The sequence below is a fragment of the Ursus americanus genome, chromosome 26 (genome assembly GCF_024610735.1).
Source record: "Ursus americanus isolate L20-20 chromosome 26, mUrsAme1.1.p, whole genome shotgun sequence".
Classification (NCBI taxonomy): Eukaryota; Metazoa; Chordata; class Mammalia; order Carnivora; family Ursidae; genus Ursus; species Ursus americanus.
Window position 1 is genome coordinate 8,805,774 of NC_142152.1, and position 18,171 is coordinate 8,823,944.

Consider the following 18,171-nt stretch of genomic DNA (forward strand, 5'->3'; position numbering starts at 1 on the left):
TGACTGACAAAGTCAGGACATAGTGTTTCATCGAGTCCGACTCCACTTTGATTTTAATATTTCTAATGAGAATCCTATCATCGTATGTTCATAAACTAAAAAAGTCCTTTAAGTCACGATTATGTGACATAATTCTTACTAGGATAAAAGGTCCATTGCGTTCCCTTGCAAAGGTGTGGGAAGGGTACCCAGGTTGGCCTTCAGTGTCTGTACCTGGCCCCTCAGACTGGCTCCAAGACAGGAGGCCAAGAGCAGAGCAGATATTAGATCGCTCGTAACAACTCTTGCCTCACTCTTGCGCTTTCCCAAGCATCTCACACAATGACCACACTGGACTCCCACAGTCACCATGAGACAGACTGTTTTAATAGGGGGGAGGATGTCCAATGACTTACGACAGGTCCCATAGGGACAGAGGTGACACTTGAACCCCCGTTCACTGTTTCTAGATAAAAATGGTTTTCCCCATAGACCCCCACTGAGTCACTTAAATTCTCTCTGACCTCCTTAAAATCCTAGAACTCTAGAATTTTCAAAGTTGAAGGGAACTTTGAACATCAGCCAACTTGTTCAAATTCATTTGGAAATTCCGGGAAGTTTGAAAATTTTGAGAAACAATCATATTTGAAAAAAAGACTAAAAATGCTGTTTTCCACAAAAGGAAGAGAGGAGTCATTATTCTGGTCATTCCCAGTGACTCACTATTGGCTCTAATATGTGATATCATGGGAAGACTGTTCCCATCACTAGTGAGCTGTGATCTTAGAAAGCAATCTCTTTCCCCTCACACTCTCCATTTTCTTGCTCTAAACTAAAAACATAAAGTGACCACAACTAAGGATGTCAAATTCATCTGTGTCATAACCCAGCACACACACGTACACGCACACACGCACAGAATTGAAGCAGAAGTTTCAAGAATCTCTACTTACCTTCACTAGTACAAGGCCCACTTTTCTCTTCTACCTTTCAAAAAAGAGTTTTGCAATCTACTCGACTGATTTTACTACCCCCTAAAATGTGAAATCCTCAGGTTGACAAACACGGGCCTGGACCCCCTCTGAGGCAGCTTCCAGCCCTGGCTCCCTGACCTCCCCACCCTTGGGGCTGCTCAGAATCTCTTTGAGGTTTCTTCCTGGTAAGGCAAGTGTCTAGCCCTCCCCTGACCTGGTAGCTGCAGGGGTGACTTGGGGTTGACACTTTCTATCAGTCCGGCTTCCCAAACTACCTGTGGTTTTGGGGCAGCGTGTCCCTGCATGAATAAACAAGGCACCAAACATGACCTTCTGACTACAGCCCGCCAAGATTAGGTCGAGAAAGATCCATATTCAGAGTCAAACTGCAGAGTGAGGGAATTTGGCTAGTCTCTGCCAGCTCCCCACCCCAGATGCCCACACACCACATACACACATACCGTATACCTCACCCGGGCGTGGACACCTCACACAGTTGTTCACACACCACACACACCACATACACGCACAAAGACCTCATGCACAATTTGCACACACACACATACATACTCACCCACATATATTCCGCACAACACACATACGCACACATAGACCCACACACACCTTATACACACTATCATACACTTGTACACACACACACACACCAAAAAACTCTTAAGAGGTCCCAGAAATCCTTGGTTGCAAAGCAGGAAATCCTATAATTTGAGCCAGAAGAAAATAATTTAAAGCTAATCTATAATCGGTCCTCAGTATCGTAGAGTTATTTTTAACACTTGGGAAATTTGGCATAAAAGTACACTGGCAATTCAACAGGGACACCACTGAAGCACTTCGTTTTTAAAATTGCACTCCCTTTTAAAATCAAATAACAGGAGTATGATATTTCAAATATAATTTTTTCAAATTTAAATTTTCATTTTATGACTGCTTATTTTTAATGTTATATTGTTAATTGGGTCACTTGTGATAACTTAATACTGTCTATTTAATGCTCACATCTTTAATGACTTACACATTTGCTTAATGTTTTGAAACAGGCTTATAAAGTGTTGTTTTGAAAGGTATTGTTTCACTGTTTTTTATATTTAAAAATATAATCACAGTATCAATCCCAGTTTTTCACCAATAAGTGGAGTAAGTCGAAAAATCCTGCAATTACCATTTTGCCTTGGAATTGCCATCAGCTGCAGGGACCTGGAGCACACGCTCGCTCCCTCGCCCCCACGATGCTTCCGAAGCTGCGTGCAGCATCCAGCCCCGTGCTTGGTGTCTGGGAAGCTCTCAGGCAATGTCTGGGGGAGGCAATGGCTGGAAAAAGAACCAGGGGGAAGGCAAGGAGAGGAAGAAAAGAGAAAAAGAAGGAAGAAGAGAGAAAGAAAGGTCAAGGAAGAAGTGGAGGGAATGAGAATAGGGATGGGGCAGAGAAAGAGGGTGGGACAGACAGAGAGGGTGGGACGGGCAGACAGAAGGAACTGTAGGTTGCTCTGTCTTGGACGTCTGTTCTGTATGGAAAATGGAAACCAAAGACCATTCACATGACAAACCTTGTTCAAAATATTATTGCTGGAGCCCACCTGGTGAAGCGACAACTTTGTGGGACGTTCACTGGAAAATTTAGCTTTCCATCTGCAATAGAGGAAGCAGATCTTGCTGAGACAGTTGACAGACACACAGTTGTTTAGTCTTGGACGTCGCTGCTCTGTGCACTTTGCTATGGTAACAAAAGCCATGTCATGGAAATACACACATCACTCATCTATGATGGTTTTCTTTTCGTCTCTAAGGGTCATACTTGAGTTTTGGAAAAAGTGTCACAGCTTCATTGCTTCTCTTTATGATAAAAATAAATACTCGTTATTTCTGAATAATTAGAAAACACAGGTAAGCATACATAAGAAAGTAAAGATGATCTATTATCCAAAATATTCAGAGATAGTTATTAACATTTGGTGTTCCCGATTTTATTTTTAATACAAACATGCAAAAAATATAGGTATATGTGAGCATACTATATATTTCATTATATAATCTTCAGTTTCACTTAATATGTTGAGGACATTTCTGTCCATATTTTTTAAAATATTGCATAGCTTTCTCTTCCTCTCTCGACAGATATTTAGGTCTGCCAACTTTTTGTTTTTGTAAATGACACACTGAGGAATGTTCTTGTAGGGGTGCCTGGGTGGCTTAGTTGGTTGAGCGTCCTACTCTTGGTTTCGGCTCAGGTTGTGATCCCCTGGTGGGGCTCTCTGCTCTGTGGGGAGCCTGCTTCCTCTCTCCCTCTCCCTCTGTCCCGCCCCCTGCTCAGACACTCTCTCTCTTTCTCTCTCTCTCTAAAATAAATAAATAAATAAATAAATAAATAAATAAATAAATCTTTAAAAAAGAAAAAATAATGTTCTGGTACAGGCATTTTTTGTGCATTTATCCTGTTATTTCCTTAGGATAAGTTCTTAAATGTGAACGTTTAAATGTCAGTATGCACATTTTAAAATGCTACATCAATTTGCCAAATTGCCCTCCAGAAAGTTTGAACCAATTTACATTCCCTTTAAAGTGCATAAATGTACCTACTCTCTCAAGCCCTCATCAACACTAGTTATTATAACTCTTTTCAAAATTTTCCAGTTTTATAGGTTAAAAGGTATTTTCATTTTTCTTTTAATTGGCATTTCATTTATTACTAGTGAGGTAAAATATTTTTCATGTTTATTGGCCATTTGCATTTCTCCTTTTGTGTAACTTGCCTGACCATGTTTCGACTATATTTTTCTAATGGATTTTTTTTTCCATTGGTTTCTAAGAGTTTGTCATAATCCAAAAATATCAACCCTTTTCTGTCATATATGTTGTGAATTCTTTTCTCAGTTTCTCATAACTTTGTGTAGTTTAGACAAATAGAAGTTTTGTTTTGCATTAAGTGGCTAATGTGTCAATAATTTCCTTTTGCTTCTTACTTTTGGATCATGCTTAGACATCTGCCTTCAGCTCAGGTCATGGTCCTGGAGTCCCGGGATCAAGCCCCACATTGAGCTCCCTGCTCAGCAAGCAGTCTGCTTCTCCCTCTGCCCCCCTCCCTTACTCACGCTCTCTCTCCCTCCCTCCCTCACTCTCTCTCTCAAATAAATAAATGTTAGTCTTTTAGACCTATTATTTTAACCATCTAGATTGAAAGTTCTTATTTCCTAGACCCCTCAAGCTTTTAGAATAATGGCTGCTATTTCTAATAGAAGGAACAAGTCTACTTACTTACTTTGGAGTTGGGGTAAAGGAGGGAATTTCCCCCCTAGGTCAGAGAATTTCAGATGTCGAAAGACCTGAAGACCTTCTACGAAAAGGCCCTAGTTTCACAGGTGAGTGCTAGAAATATTAGCTGACTTGTTTATGGTTAGCACTGCTAGCAGTGCAGAGCTGAGGCTGGAACCAAGATCTGAGTGAGAGCTAGTTAATGGAGAAGTGAGACTAGAACCAAGACATATTCCCCTAAAATCATGCTGGATGAAGGTGGTTACAGTGAGGGTCTATCAAGGTCAGCAAAAGCAGAATTAATAAAAGGATCTTTTTGTCCTAGATCTTCAGAATCTAACTTGGAAGAAAATGAGAAGTTTTCAGAGCACTTGTTAAATGTGGAGGAGCCCTTGCTGTCAACTGACAGGTCTTTAGAAAACTCCCCACAGAAAGAACGCATCTCTCAATGTTACAGACGTGTTAAATAGTGAGCACGCAAATACACACATGCATTCCATAGAAGCAGCGTAGCGAGCATTGACCTTTTGAAGAGAAGTTTCAGACATGTCTCCGAAGTGCCACTCTCGCCCTGGTTGGCTCTGTACAGGTCACTGAGGTCAGATGCCAGCAAGAGCAGGCTGCTGAGATGCAGGACAAGTGTGGCTCTGAGAGCCCCGCCAAGGAGAAAAGCTTTTTATAGCCAAGGCAAGGGAGCAAACTGATCATCTCAGAAGAGCTGTGCTAAGCTTGTGTTTTCTTTTCTCTATTGAGAAGATTTTCAGGCTATAGTCTTGAAAAGCCGTCCAGGCTCTCTCACCCCTCCCACCTCATGGAAATCCATTCTCTAGCAAACAACCTTCTAAGATCACTGATGTTTTAAACGTATGTGTAGTTTCCTAAAGATATATTTTAGTTTAATTTCTTTTTCAATAGGAAATCTGGTCTATCTGGTCTAATATTCAAAAGATACCAAAAAATACACAGTGAGAAATCTCCCTCCCACCCATGGCTATCCAGTTCCTGTCCTGGGGAAAAACAAGTTCTAGTTTCTTAGAGACCATTCCAGAGTTATTTTGTATATATTCAAACATAGAAGAACACACATGTATTCGTTGGTGAAAATGTTTACCCGAAGGGTAGCGTACCACACACACCGTTCAGCACTTACCGCTTTTACTTCCTATCTTGAGGATATTCGTATCCGTACATACAGACCTACCTCATTCTTTGTTACAGATGCATTGCGTTATACTCTGTTGTACGAATAAAGAATATCTTATTTAACCAGTTCCCCTCTTGGTATTTATTGTCTGAATTTTGCCATTACACACAAGGCTGCAACTAATATATTATTTGACATATCCGCCAATTTATATCAAGAATAAAGTCTCAGAGGGGCGCCTGGGTAGCGCAGTCGTTAAAGCGTCTGCCTTCGGCTCAGGGCGTGGTCCCGGCGTGCCGGGATCGAGTCCCACGTCAGGCTCCTCCGCTGGGAGCCTGCTTCTTCCTCTCCCACTCCCCTGCTGTGTTCCCTCTCTCACTGGCTGTCTATCTCTGTCAAATAAATAAATAAAATCTTTAAAAAAAAAAAAAAAAAAAAAAAAAGAATAAAGTCTCAGAAAGGGAAATGTGGGATATAAGGATACGAGCATTTGTAATTTTGACAGAAATTGCTTAATTTTCCCTCATAGAGATTGTATCAATTTAAAGGCCTCCCGGTAGTGTAGAAAGTGCACGTTTCTTCATACCTTTGCTAATGTAGTATGGAACCGACTTTTTTTTTTTTTAACTTTTGTTCATGTGATAGGCGAATAATGGTATCTCAGTACAGTTTTAATTTGTATTTCTCTTATTATGAGTGAGATTGAGAATATTTTCATATATTTAAAGGCAATTTGTATTTCTGTCCTAGAAACTATTAATAGCCTTAGGGTTTTGTCTAGTATGTTATTGATCTTTTTTTTACTGATTTGTAAGAGATTTTTATACAGTGAAGCAATTAGCAGTTTATCTGTGGTTTTAGTTGCATGTATTTCCCCGTTGGTGTCTGTCTTTTAACTTTATAGTTGGCATTTTAGAAGCCATTTTATTTTATGGCTTCTGTGTTTTCTGTCATACTTTCCCAGTCTAAGATTGTAATAAAAAAAAATCCTATGTCTTATTTTTTCTACATTTATGGTTTATTTTTAACTTTTAAATGTTTAATCTATCTGAAATTTATCCTGGTCTAAAGTTTAAGGTTTCTATACAATTTTATTTTTTCCAGATGGCTGACCAGTTATTCAAAACTACTTATTAGATAATCTTTCTTTTCTCTATTGCTTTGAAGTACTACCTTTTAATATTTATATTTTCAATATATTCACATATTATAATTTATAATAAAACTTTTTACCTTGTAACAACTGTCTTCAAAATCTTTATAATGATTTCATATCAGTCTCTTACAACTACTGAGAAAACACATTTTCATCATTTTCTTTCCCTTACTTCTCTCCTTTGCTTTAAAATGTTATATTCCGGGGGCGCCTGGGTGGCACAGCGGTTAAGCGTCTGCCTTCAGCTCAGGGCGTGATCCCAGCGTTCTGGGGTCGAGTCCCACATCAGGCTCCTCCATTATGAGCCTGCTTCTTCCTCTCCCACTCCCCCTGCTTGTGTTCCCTCTCTCACTGGCTGTCTCTATCTCTGTCAAATAAATAAATAAATAAATCTTTAAAAAAAATAAATAAATAAAAAAAATTAAAAAAATAAAATGTTATATTCCGTCATAATGAAAGTCCCAGAAATAGGGAGAAACTTCCTCAACTTGATAAAAAAAATATCTACAAAAATCCTACAACTAACATCATATTTAATGATGAGAAACTAAATATTTTCCAACTATAGATCAGGAAAAAGGCAAGAGTGTCCCCTCTCGTTACTCCTTTTCAACACCATACTGGGAGGCCTACCTAATGCATAAGACAAGAAAGGGAAATAAAAGGTACACAGATTGGGAAGGAAGAAATAAAACTGTCTCTGTTCACAGATGACATTATCATCCATGTAGAAAATCTAAAAGGATTGACAAAAAAATTTCTGAAACTCGTCAGTGATTATAATAAGGTTGCAGGATACAAGGTTAATGTGCAAAAGTCAATTTCCTATGTACCAGCAAAAAAACAAGCGGATTTGAAATGTTAAAAACCATGATGTTAACATTAACACCCCCCAAATTAAATGCTTGGTATAAATTTAACAGAATATGTACAAGATCTATATGAGGAAAACCATTAAACTCTGACGTACAAAATCAAAGAACTAAATAAGTGGAGAACTAGGCCCCGTTCGTGGACAGGAAGGCTTGATATTGTCAAGATGTCAGGTCTTCCCACTGGATCGATAGCTTCAACACAATCCCAATCAAAATCCCAGCAAGTGATTTTTTTGGATATTGACAAACTGATTCTAAAGTTTATGTGGAAAGAAAAAGACCCAGAATATCTAGCACCATACTGAGGACAAAAACAAAATTGGAGGACTGACACTACCCAACTTCAAGACTTACTATAAAGCTACAGTGGTCAAAACTGTGTGGCACTGGTGAAAGAACAGACAAATAGATCAGTGAAACAGAACAGAGGGCCCAGGAATAGGCCTACATAAATCTAGCCAACTCATCTTTGACAAAGGAACAAAGGATCAAAGTAATGGATCAAAAATAGTCTTTTCAGTAGATGATGCTGAAACAACTGGACAGCAATATGCAAAAAATGGATCCAGACACAGATCTTAACACCCTTCACAAAAATTAACTCAAAAGGCATTATGGACCTAAGTGTACAATTCAAACTAAATGATCTTGGGTATAACAATGACATTTTAGATACAACATCAAAGGCACAATCCCTGAAAGAAATAATTGATAAACTGTAGTGCACTAAAATTAAAACTTCTGTTTTGTGAAAGATAATGTCAAGAGAATGAAAGACAAGCCACAGACAGGAAAAAATATTTGCAAAAAACACATCTAATAAAGGACTATTAGCCAAAATCCACAAAGAACTCTTTAAGAGTTGAAGTTTTAGGGGCACCTGGATGGCTCAGTCGGTTAAGCATCTGACTTCAGCTCAGGTCATGATCTCAGGGTCCTGGAAGCGAGTCCCTGAATCAGGTTCTGTGCTTAGCAGGGAATCTGCTTGATTCACTCTCTCCCTCTCCCTCTGCCCCCCTCCACTTGTGCTCTCTCGCAAATAAATCAAATCAAATAAAAAAGAGTATAAGTTTTAATCTCAACAATAAGAAAACAATCTGATTTTTCAAATGGGCCAAATACCTTAACAGATACTTCACCGAAGGAGATATACAGAGAGGAAATAAGTACATGAAAAGATGCTCGGCATCATATGTCATCGGGGAAATGCAAATTAAACAAAAAAATAAAACAACAACAGGTGGAGATACCACTGCACGCCTACTCGAATGGCCAAAACCTGGAACACCGACAACACCAAATGCTGACAAGGACGTGGAGCAATAGGAACTCTCAGACATTGTGGGTGGAGTGCAAAATTGTAAAGCCACTTTGGAAGTCAGTTTGGTGCTTTCTTAGAAAACTAAACATACTCTTATCATCCAGTGATTGTTCTCATTAGTATTTTCCCAAAGGAGTTGAAATTTTATATCCACGTAAAAACCTGTACAACAGATATTTATAGCAGTTTTATTCATAATTGCCAAAACTTGGAAGCCACCAAGATACCTTCCAGTAGGTGAAGGGATAAACTCTGGTACATCTGGACGGTGGAATGTTATTCAGTGCTAAAAAGGAATGAGCTATCAAGCCATAAGGAGATGTGGAGGAAACTTAAATGCATATTACTAAGGGAAATAAGCCAATCTGAAGGGGCTGCATACTGTATGAGTCTAACTGTATGACATTCTGGAAAGGCAAAACCATGAAGATAGTCGCTGCCAAGGAATGATGGTGGGGAAGGATACACAAGAGAAGGACCGAGGATTTTTAGGGTAGTGAAAATACTTTGTGTAATACGATAATGATGGATACATGCCATTACATTTGTCCAAACTCACAGAATGTGCACCAAGAATGAATCCTAACATAAACTATGGACTTTGTGTGATTTTGATGTGTCAGTGTAGGCTCACCGATTACAACAAACGTAGCACGCTGGTGGGGGTGTTGATAATGGCTGTGCATGAGTGGGGGCAGAGGGCATTTGGGAAATCTCTGTGCCTTCTCAATTTTGCTATGAATCTGAAACTGCTCTAAAAACATTGAGTATGTTTTTTAAAGTTATATTCTGCAAGCCAGATCCTGCTCTAAACCTCTCTCACGTTCCTTCCGCCAGCACTTCTGCTTTCCCAGACAGATATTACCCTGAATTTTAGGAGTGTTTGTACCTCTTCTTCGCCTTTAAGAAGAAACTGCAAATTGTTCCTCTTCCACCCCACACTAGGTGGGCACAGGTGAGTGGCTACGAAGGTAAGATTGGAGTTTCAGAGACAGGGCAGGGCTCTTAGCACAGAATCAGGGGTTAGCCACACCGAGGTGGCCGCTGAAGCCCAGAGAATGTTGCTTTACAAGGAAGAACGTGTAGAGAAAGAAGAGCGATGGATGCCGAACCTTGTATCACACCAAGACAAGAAAGTGTGAAGGAGGACCTAGAGGAGAAACTGTGGGGGAAGGAAAGGAGGATTAACAGTGGAGAATGGAGAGTCTCTGAGGAGGAGCCAAGTAATACAGAAAGATCAACGAGGTTGAGGATGAGGAAAAAAACCAATGGATTTTGTGACGGGGAGCTCATAGCTGCTTTTTAGAGCAGTTTACTTCCCATATTCAAATCCATCCACCCTTTCCACCTCAATTGCTTCTCTTTCTGGTTGGAGGGAATTGCAGTCAGCAGACCAGCGTTCCCAACAGAATAATTAGAAAAGCCAAATAAAACACAGAAATTATCCTTTGAAGGGAGCTGAGAGCTGCTGAGGCAAGGAAAACTGGAAACGTGAAGGCATTGGAAGGGGAAGGACTTTTAAGTTCTCAGAGCATTTGCAGCCTGCTGAGAATGCCGGGGCAAGATGCAGTGCAAAGCCTGGCAGAGGGCTGCTAAGGAGGGAGAGAAACCCGTGGAGTTTCGGTGAAGGACTTGGGAGGGGCTCAAGCACACAGCCTATTTTCCTCTTGAGAACTTTTGCCAAATACTGGGGCTGTTTAGAGCAGGGGTTTTAAAATGCAAGGGGAAATCCTGCCTCTGAAAAGCAGAGCGGAAGTTTTTCAGCAGTCTTGTAAGACTAAGATTAGAGTTTAGTACCCTGTGGGAGGGGCCTTGTAGAATACAATAGGCTTTTTGTTGGAAGCCCAGGTCAGAGATGAACCAGTGGAAGATTGAGATATGCCAGAGCTATAATTCAACCCTGACTCAGCAAATCACCAGAACATGACCAAACACCATTCTGTCAGTTACAGCAGGGGGATGGTAAACCCTCTCTAAAAGAATATATCATCTGACATCTTAGTATACACAATGTTCAGCGTTCAATTAAAATTTACTAGGTACACCAAGGGACAGGTTCACATGACTGAAAAACCAAGGGGAAAAAGACCATGGAAACAGACAGGTGATCCAGAGGTTGAAGTAGCTGAGAGGGACTGACAATTTCCCACCATTGTTTGTTAATAAGGAAAGACAGACAACATGGATGAAAAGATGGAATCAACTGGTACGTCTTCGATGAAGCTCTCTTCAGTCCTCCATTTTGAAAAAAGCCATCTTTTCCTCCTCAACATAATCCTGAAAGTTTATCTGTACTTCTTACTGTACTTACCATCTTATTAAGTAGTATCTTGTAAGTGCTTAAAAGCCTAGAGGTTTTGAAGTCACATTAGGCTCAAGTTCAAAAGCCATTTGTTAACTAAATGACCTTGGATAATTTACTTATCTTATTTGAGTCTCAATTCCCTTGTCTACAGAAAGGAGTCAATAATAGCACTTTCCCCATAAGGTTGATTTGATATACTCACACTAACTCAGCTGCAATGAAATGCCCTAAGATTGAAGAACATAGATAATCTTGCCTCAAATCTTTGCCCATCCACACCAGGAACGTTTGTTAGTTTTCTACCCAATAGCTATTCTCCACATGTTCTTTGCTATCAGAAAATGGATTTTGGGGATGCCTAGGTGACTCAGTCAGCTAAGCATCTGCCTTTGGCTCAGGTCATGATCCCAGGGTCCTGGAATCGAGTCCTACATCGGGTTAGTTGCTCAGCAGGGAGCCTGCTTCTCCTTCTGCCTGCCACTCCCCCTGCTTGTTTTCTCTCTCTCTCTCTCTGATAAATAAATAAAATCTTAAAAAAAAAAAAAGAATATGGATTTTGTTTAGTTGGCAAAATGACCAGCCCAAGGACTAAATCATGAATTGATCTTAATCAATCATACAATCCCATTCCCTTGTACCAGCAATGGATCAAAATAGGTGTGCCATGTTGTTCTGGCTAATGGGCTGATAAGAGATATCTAGAAGGCTTCTGGGAAAGATGTCTGTCCTCGATGGAAAGAAAGAAAAATATGAAGAGAGCTCTCTTTAGCCATCGCTGCCCCCAGCCCCTCACTTCCTAATGCGGCAGGGCCAGTACATCATGTTTAGAACAGCAACTGTCTCGCAACCATGGGGGAAAGGCCTGAAGAAATGCCAAAATGACCTCATTGAACTTCTGTGCCAACCTTGGAACTACCTCCAAACTTCTTCTTTTTTATTTTTTCTTTTTAATTTATTTGACGGAAGGAGAGCGAGCATAAGTTGGCAGAGTGGTAGGCAGAGGGAGAGGGAGAAACAGGCTCCCCGTTGAGCAGGGAGCCCAATGTGGGGCTTGCTCCCAGGACCCTGGGATCATGACTCGAGCTGAAGGCAGACACTTAACCAACTGAGCCACCCAGGCGCCCCACCACTTCAAACTTTTATGTGAGATCATAAATGTCTTTATTATTCAGGCTACTATTATTTGAATTTTATACTGTAGGAGCCAATATTTTTTTCTCAAACTGTGACTCAAACTCATGTGAATTCTATGACCTAAAGCTGGGTATATGAATGTTAAGCATAAGCAAATGAGTGGTCCTGTTTCTGCCCCCATATAAGCTGTAGAATTGTATCTATTCTCAAATAGAATTGTCATTAACATCACAGGCTACAGGTCAGATAAGGCTTTAGGGAACACCTCTAAAGCCCCCTGAGCAAAGAATATCTAAATGGTCACATCTGATGACCAGGTAGCTAGAGGTCAAGGGAAAGGGAGGCAGAACTGAAGAGGCCAAGGCCAGGAAAGCAAAGAGAAACAAAGAGGCTATAAAAACCAAAGGGGAAAACAAGACTAGGGTGGAGGAAAAGTCCAAGTCAGCCAGTGGAAGATCAAGAGGAATTAGGAATGGAAAATTTAAATGTCTTGATTATCTAGGAAATAATCTAACAAAAATGTAGGAGGCTCTTTTTTTCTTTTTGGAGAAAGTTTGAATTCCAGTAATGGATGTAAACAAAGACCTGAATAAAAGGAGTGATACATCAATTATATGAAACAATGTTTGAAGGATATCACTTCCCAAATTAAACTACAGAGCCAATGTAATTCCAGTAAAATGCCCCACTGTCCAACTTTTGAAATTTTGAGAAACCAAATTTTAAATGTATATAGAAGAATAAACATCTCACACACAGCTAATTTTTAAAAATAAGCAAAAAAGAGATTGCCTTACAAGATATTAAGGCATATCACAATGCCACAATAAAAAAGGACGGGGGAGGGCAAGGTGACCAATGCAACAGAATTGAGAGCCCAGAGATAGACATGGCTGTGGTTGGGAACTCGGTGTATAATAAGAGGGGAGCATTGCAAAATCACTGAGGGATCAATAGATCAATTAGTAGAGAGTGTTGGGAAAATTAACTACATTCAGTCCCACTTCAGATGATCTAAAAAGAAACCCCAAATGTATTGAAGGCCTAAATGTTAAACATAAAATTGTATATTAATAGGAGAGAATATGGGTGACTATCTCTGTAACTTTTAGCAGAGACCATAACTTAAAGAAAGCCCCAAACTGGGATGCCTGGGTGGTTCAGTCAGTTAAGTGGCTGCCTTCGGCTCAGGTCATGATCTCAGGGTCCTGGGTTCGAGTCCCGTGTTGGGCTCCTTGCTCAGCAAAGAGCCTGCTTTTCCCTCTCCCTGCATTCCCCCCCTCTGCCTGCCACTTTCCCTGCTCACGTTCTCTCTCTGACAAATAAATAAATAAAAATCTATTTGAAAGAAAGAAAGAGAAAGAAAGCCCCAGATGTTCAAACCATAAGCAGGAGAAAAATTGATAGATTTGTCTATAAAACAAAATTAAAGATTTATTCTAACAAAAATGCCACAAAGTCAACAGGTAGACAGTAGAGTGGAAGGAGATGTCATTAACATCCCAAACCAAAAAAATCTATATGTAGGAAATTCTGCAAAACAGTAAGAAATGGATGGGGAAAACAACAGAAAAAAAATTTGCAAAATATATGAATAAACAATTCATAGAAGGGGAAACCTCTAAATGGCCAACAAATGTATGAAGAGATACTTAACATCATGAGCAACCAGAAATGCAAATTAAAACATCAAGGAGAGATCACCTCATGGGAAGTTAGATAACATCAAGGACAGCAAAGATGGACAGCTAGTGAGTGTGAGCAGTTGGGGCTGCTGGTCAGAGCAGTCAGTCCTGAGAGAAATGAAGGACACCATCTTAGCACTGAGTACATGCCCAATGCAACTCTCACCTGTAGATTGTAAGGAAGCACATAAATGGGGTGTGTGTGTGTGTGTGTGTGTGTGTGTGTGTGAACAAGAACTTGGAGGAAACCTGGTGTTTATTAATAAAGCAATGGTTTGGCTAAGCAAAAATAGAAACAATATGGCCCACTAGGCTAGCCAGAAGTAGTAAAAGAGATTTCTGTATCAGCCACATGGTTGGGTCACCAAAGCTCAATGATGAATAAAATAGGTAAGAACCAGAATGAGTTCCACAGCACAGAACTGTATTTGTGAAGTAAGAACACTCACACAAAATGGCACCATATAATGTATTTTTAAGAATACATGGAACAGTGGAGGTAGATTGGAAAGAATCACAGAAGTTCAAGTTAGTATCTACGGTGGAGGAAGAAGTGGGGATGAGAAATGCTTATCTTGATTGTGGAGATAGTTTCACAGATTGTGTGTGTGTGTGTGTGTGTGTGTGTGTGTGTGTGTGTGTGCGCACGCGTGTGTGTCAAAAGTTATCAAACTGTCAACTTTAAACAAGTGCAGGTTTTTGTATGTCCCCTATACCTCAGTTAAGGAGGGCAGATGGATGATGACGGTGGTACATGAACTGATGAGTGATTAACTTCTAGGCCATTCTCCTGAGGACCAAATAAAATCAAATAGAAATACATAGGGCCAGTGGCCAAAGAACTCCAGGGACTCTCAAATTTTAGCGTGCATGAGAATGCTTGTGGTACCTGCTGAAAAACGCATCTGGGGGCCTCACATCCAGAGATCCTGAACCTGCATTTTAAACATACCCCTCAAATGATTCCCCTGTAAGTGGACCCTGGGCCACGCTGGAGGCGCCATGAAGTAGGTTACACCACGCTACCACGACAGTGGTGGGAGATGAACCAGCAGGGGTGATGGCAGTGAACATCTGCCCAGCACGAGCAGCAAAGAAACGACACGCAGGCAGCTGGCCCGGGCAGCCTTGCTTCCCCTGCCTTTAGGGAGAGCCAATCCCGGCGGGCTAGGCGCAGAGGGGTCTGGGTGATGGAAATCGACAACAGCCATCTGGGGAGGGCGACTGCGGACCGGAAGGCGCGGAGGCATTTCCTTCATGAGCGTGCTGTGGGCGTGGTGCCTCCAGACGTCTGCGCTTGGCCGGATCACCCTCATTCACAGACGGCTTGCGGGGGTTGGGCCGTGGGCTGGGGCAAGTGGGCTATGAAAGGAGTGAGAATGACGCACTGTCGGAATCAAATGCCTCAGAAGAACAGGCTGCCCCGTCTCTCAGCAAATCTCCCGGTGGGCTCTTGCCGTGCGCACGTGGTCCAGGATTTTAGCCACAGGACTCTGTCATCCCTCCAGGGCCTGCCTTGCCCTTGCCTCCCCTGGTCCCTTCCAGCTGATGCTTCAAGCTGGACTGTCCCGTGGCAGAGTGCACCGTGCGAAGGAGCTCTTTACTAGTCTCTGCTATGATGCTAGCCAGACGTGACTTGGTCTTAAGCTCGCCTTTAGGACGTCTAACGGCACGCTCCACTCTGCGTCTCCGGCCACCGGGAAGGCTACCTCCTTGTGAATGGAATACAACCACCCCAGTCAAGAATGGACTCTGGGCTCCCTTCTATAGCTATTTATCCAGGCACCGTTTCCCTAACGGCCTGGAGCACCAACGGGAGCTTGGATTCACGGCCCCCCTCCTAATATGCAGAGTGGCCTGGTTTCCTAAGGACAAGGAAGGTTTTTCAGATTTATACAAACAGACCAAGCATATTTGTGGGTATCCAGGTAACAAACCCAGTTTGAAACTCCTTTGACAGCATAATTCATAGCCCCAGACAGAAATGCTAATGTGAACACAGACACTCCAACGAACCAGCTCCAGTGGAAAAGATTAAGAAATGGTCCCAAATATAGCTCTCTTTACAAATCATTTGCTTCTCCAACAGGCCGATTTTCACAAACGTGAAGATTTTCACGTAAAGCAAAAAGAAACAAAGGGAAGACAAAAGCATGGCAGAGAATCCAGAGATAATACTGCAAGTATTTCAGGCTTATTAATATCTGCAGACATGTCAGGCTTGTTAATAACGAGTGAAGGTTTCTTTTGCTCCTTAGGAACTGCTTGAAGTCCGCTGTTTGACGCTGATTGTGTGTGGTGTGTAAGCAAGAGGGTGCAAATCCGAGGGTCTCCGTGTGCGTCTACGGGGCTGTGTCCGTGTGCCCGTCTGAATGAGACCTAGCGCAGCTGCGGCTCCCATGGTGCCGAGCAGCCGGGGCAGGCTGACAGAGCCATTCTTCTCGCTAAGTAATGTGTTTGCTTAAGCATGAACATTAGTGTCAGAAGCGCTTAGCGCAAAGCAACCTTTCAGGGGTGAAGCAGTCACTGCCAAGTCTGTGCGTCTGGGAATTCGTTACGTCTATTCGTCCAGGGGTTAGGGGTAGGGTTAGGCATCCCTTATATTTTCTAATGAAGCTGAAAAGAAAAAAACACAAGAACACTATTTATAAAATGATGTTTTGGAGGTGAGCCCGGCTGTGAAAATCCCACTGTCTTGCACTGGGAATCCCTTCCTCAGGACCCGAACAACAGCGCTGGTTATGTGGGGCACATCCTCTTGCCCTCGTCAGCCTTGTCTTCTGAAGTGAGTGACAATGAAGTTATTTTACACCCAGCCTTGCACAAAGCTAATGTGCCTAATTAGCGGAAGATGTGCTTTTAGGATAGGAATCTGATTTTAATCAGCAGCGTCCCATCTTTCAGAGATGAGGACGCATCATGGGCAGACTGTGTACTTTTTCTTCTCTTTCTCACAGTGGCAATGCCTGTGAACCGAACGGACGATTCGCCTGTCCCTGCTGCCAGCACGGCCGGAGGCACTCACGTCTGAGGCAGCTGGCCAGTCCTGAGCTGGGGGCAGCTCGCTGGGCCACACAGCCCTGGGCTCACAAGCTGCCAGCTGGTTCATGAACACTGGGCTTTGGCGTAAGAAAGGGCTGGAACGAAGACAACCCTCAGAAGCCATCTTGCTTTATCTTTGTCTTTGGATCGGCAAGAGGAAGCTGCTACACACCAGGTCTCCTGGCCTCCGCTGGACCCGGGTTCCTCCCAGGAGTTAATGTCTATTACCAGCTTCCCGCGTATGCTCCGCTCAGAGGCGGACGATGGTGGGGAGATGGGACAGGGGGTACAGGCAATAAGAGGACACACTGCTGCGGAGAATTTAAAAACAATAACAAAATTGCCAAATCAATAAAACTGCTGCTTCTTATCACCCATGCTGACAATTTAAACAGTATCAGTGATAAAATACTTCTGCCGATGAGCTCTAAACAACTGCTTATCTGTTGTTGCCCTGGACACAGGTGGACTCAGCTGCAGGTGTTCCTTTTGAAAGTAAGTTTGTGACAGCCTGGAATTATCCAAGCTCCCTTTTGCACATTTTGTGTCTCCGACCCTGTTATACAGACATTCCTGCATTTAAGCAGGTTCAGAATAAGCAATGATAACACAGCCATTGTCTAGATGAAGAAACAGGACATGCATTATTTCAAGCCTATTTGACCACAAGGAGTTTTCATCTGTACTTAACACTGGAGACAATGAAACAATAAAATAAAATAAAATAAAATAAAATAAAATAAAATAAAATAAAATAAAATAAAATAAAACTCAAGACAGTGAAACAGATTGCAAACTGTTTGATGTAATATTTTTGGTTTATGTGCAAATTTCAGGTCATACATGAAATATTTTACTGAATTTGAAGTTCTTCAAAATCAAAATTTATTCTTTATGAAAACTGTTAATTGTTTGAAAATGAGACATGCCTAAAGTGAGTGCCTCCTTCAATTTTGTGCCTCCCCTTAACCCCAGCCATGCCTCCTACTATGGAAATCCGAAAAGTACATTTGCTTATTCTCTGAGCTGCAGCAGCTGGAGCACGGACACTTGACCTAAGCTTGGCCCACGAGGGTCAGCAGAATTCCACCGGGACTTTCGGATCTCAAGCAAGTGACTCAAAGATGCAGGGATAGTTTGGAATCCCTCCTTGTGGGAGTGGCGATGGGGCCTGGAGTGGGGCAGCAGAGGTGTTTAGCCAGACCCTTTCTGTCCTTTGATTCTGCCTCTAACTCTGGCCTTCTTATGTACCTCGGTTTCTGCGTGTTTGTTAAGCCTGATTCAATGGG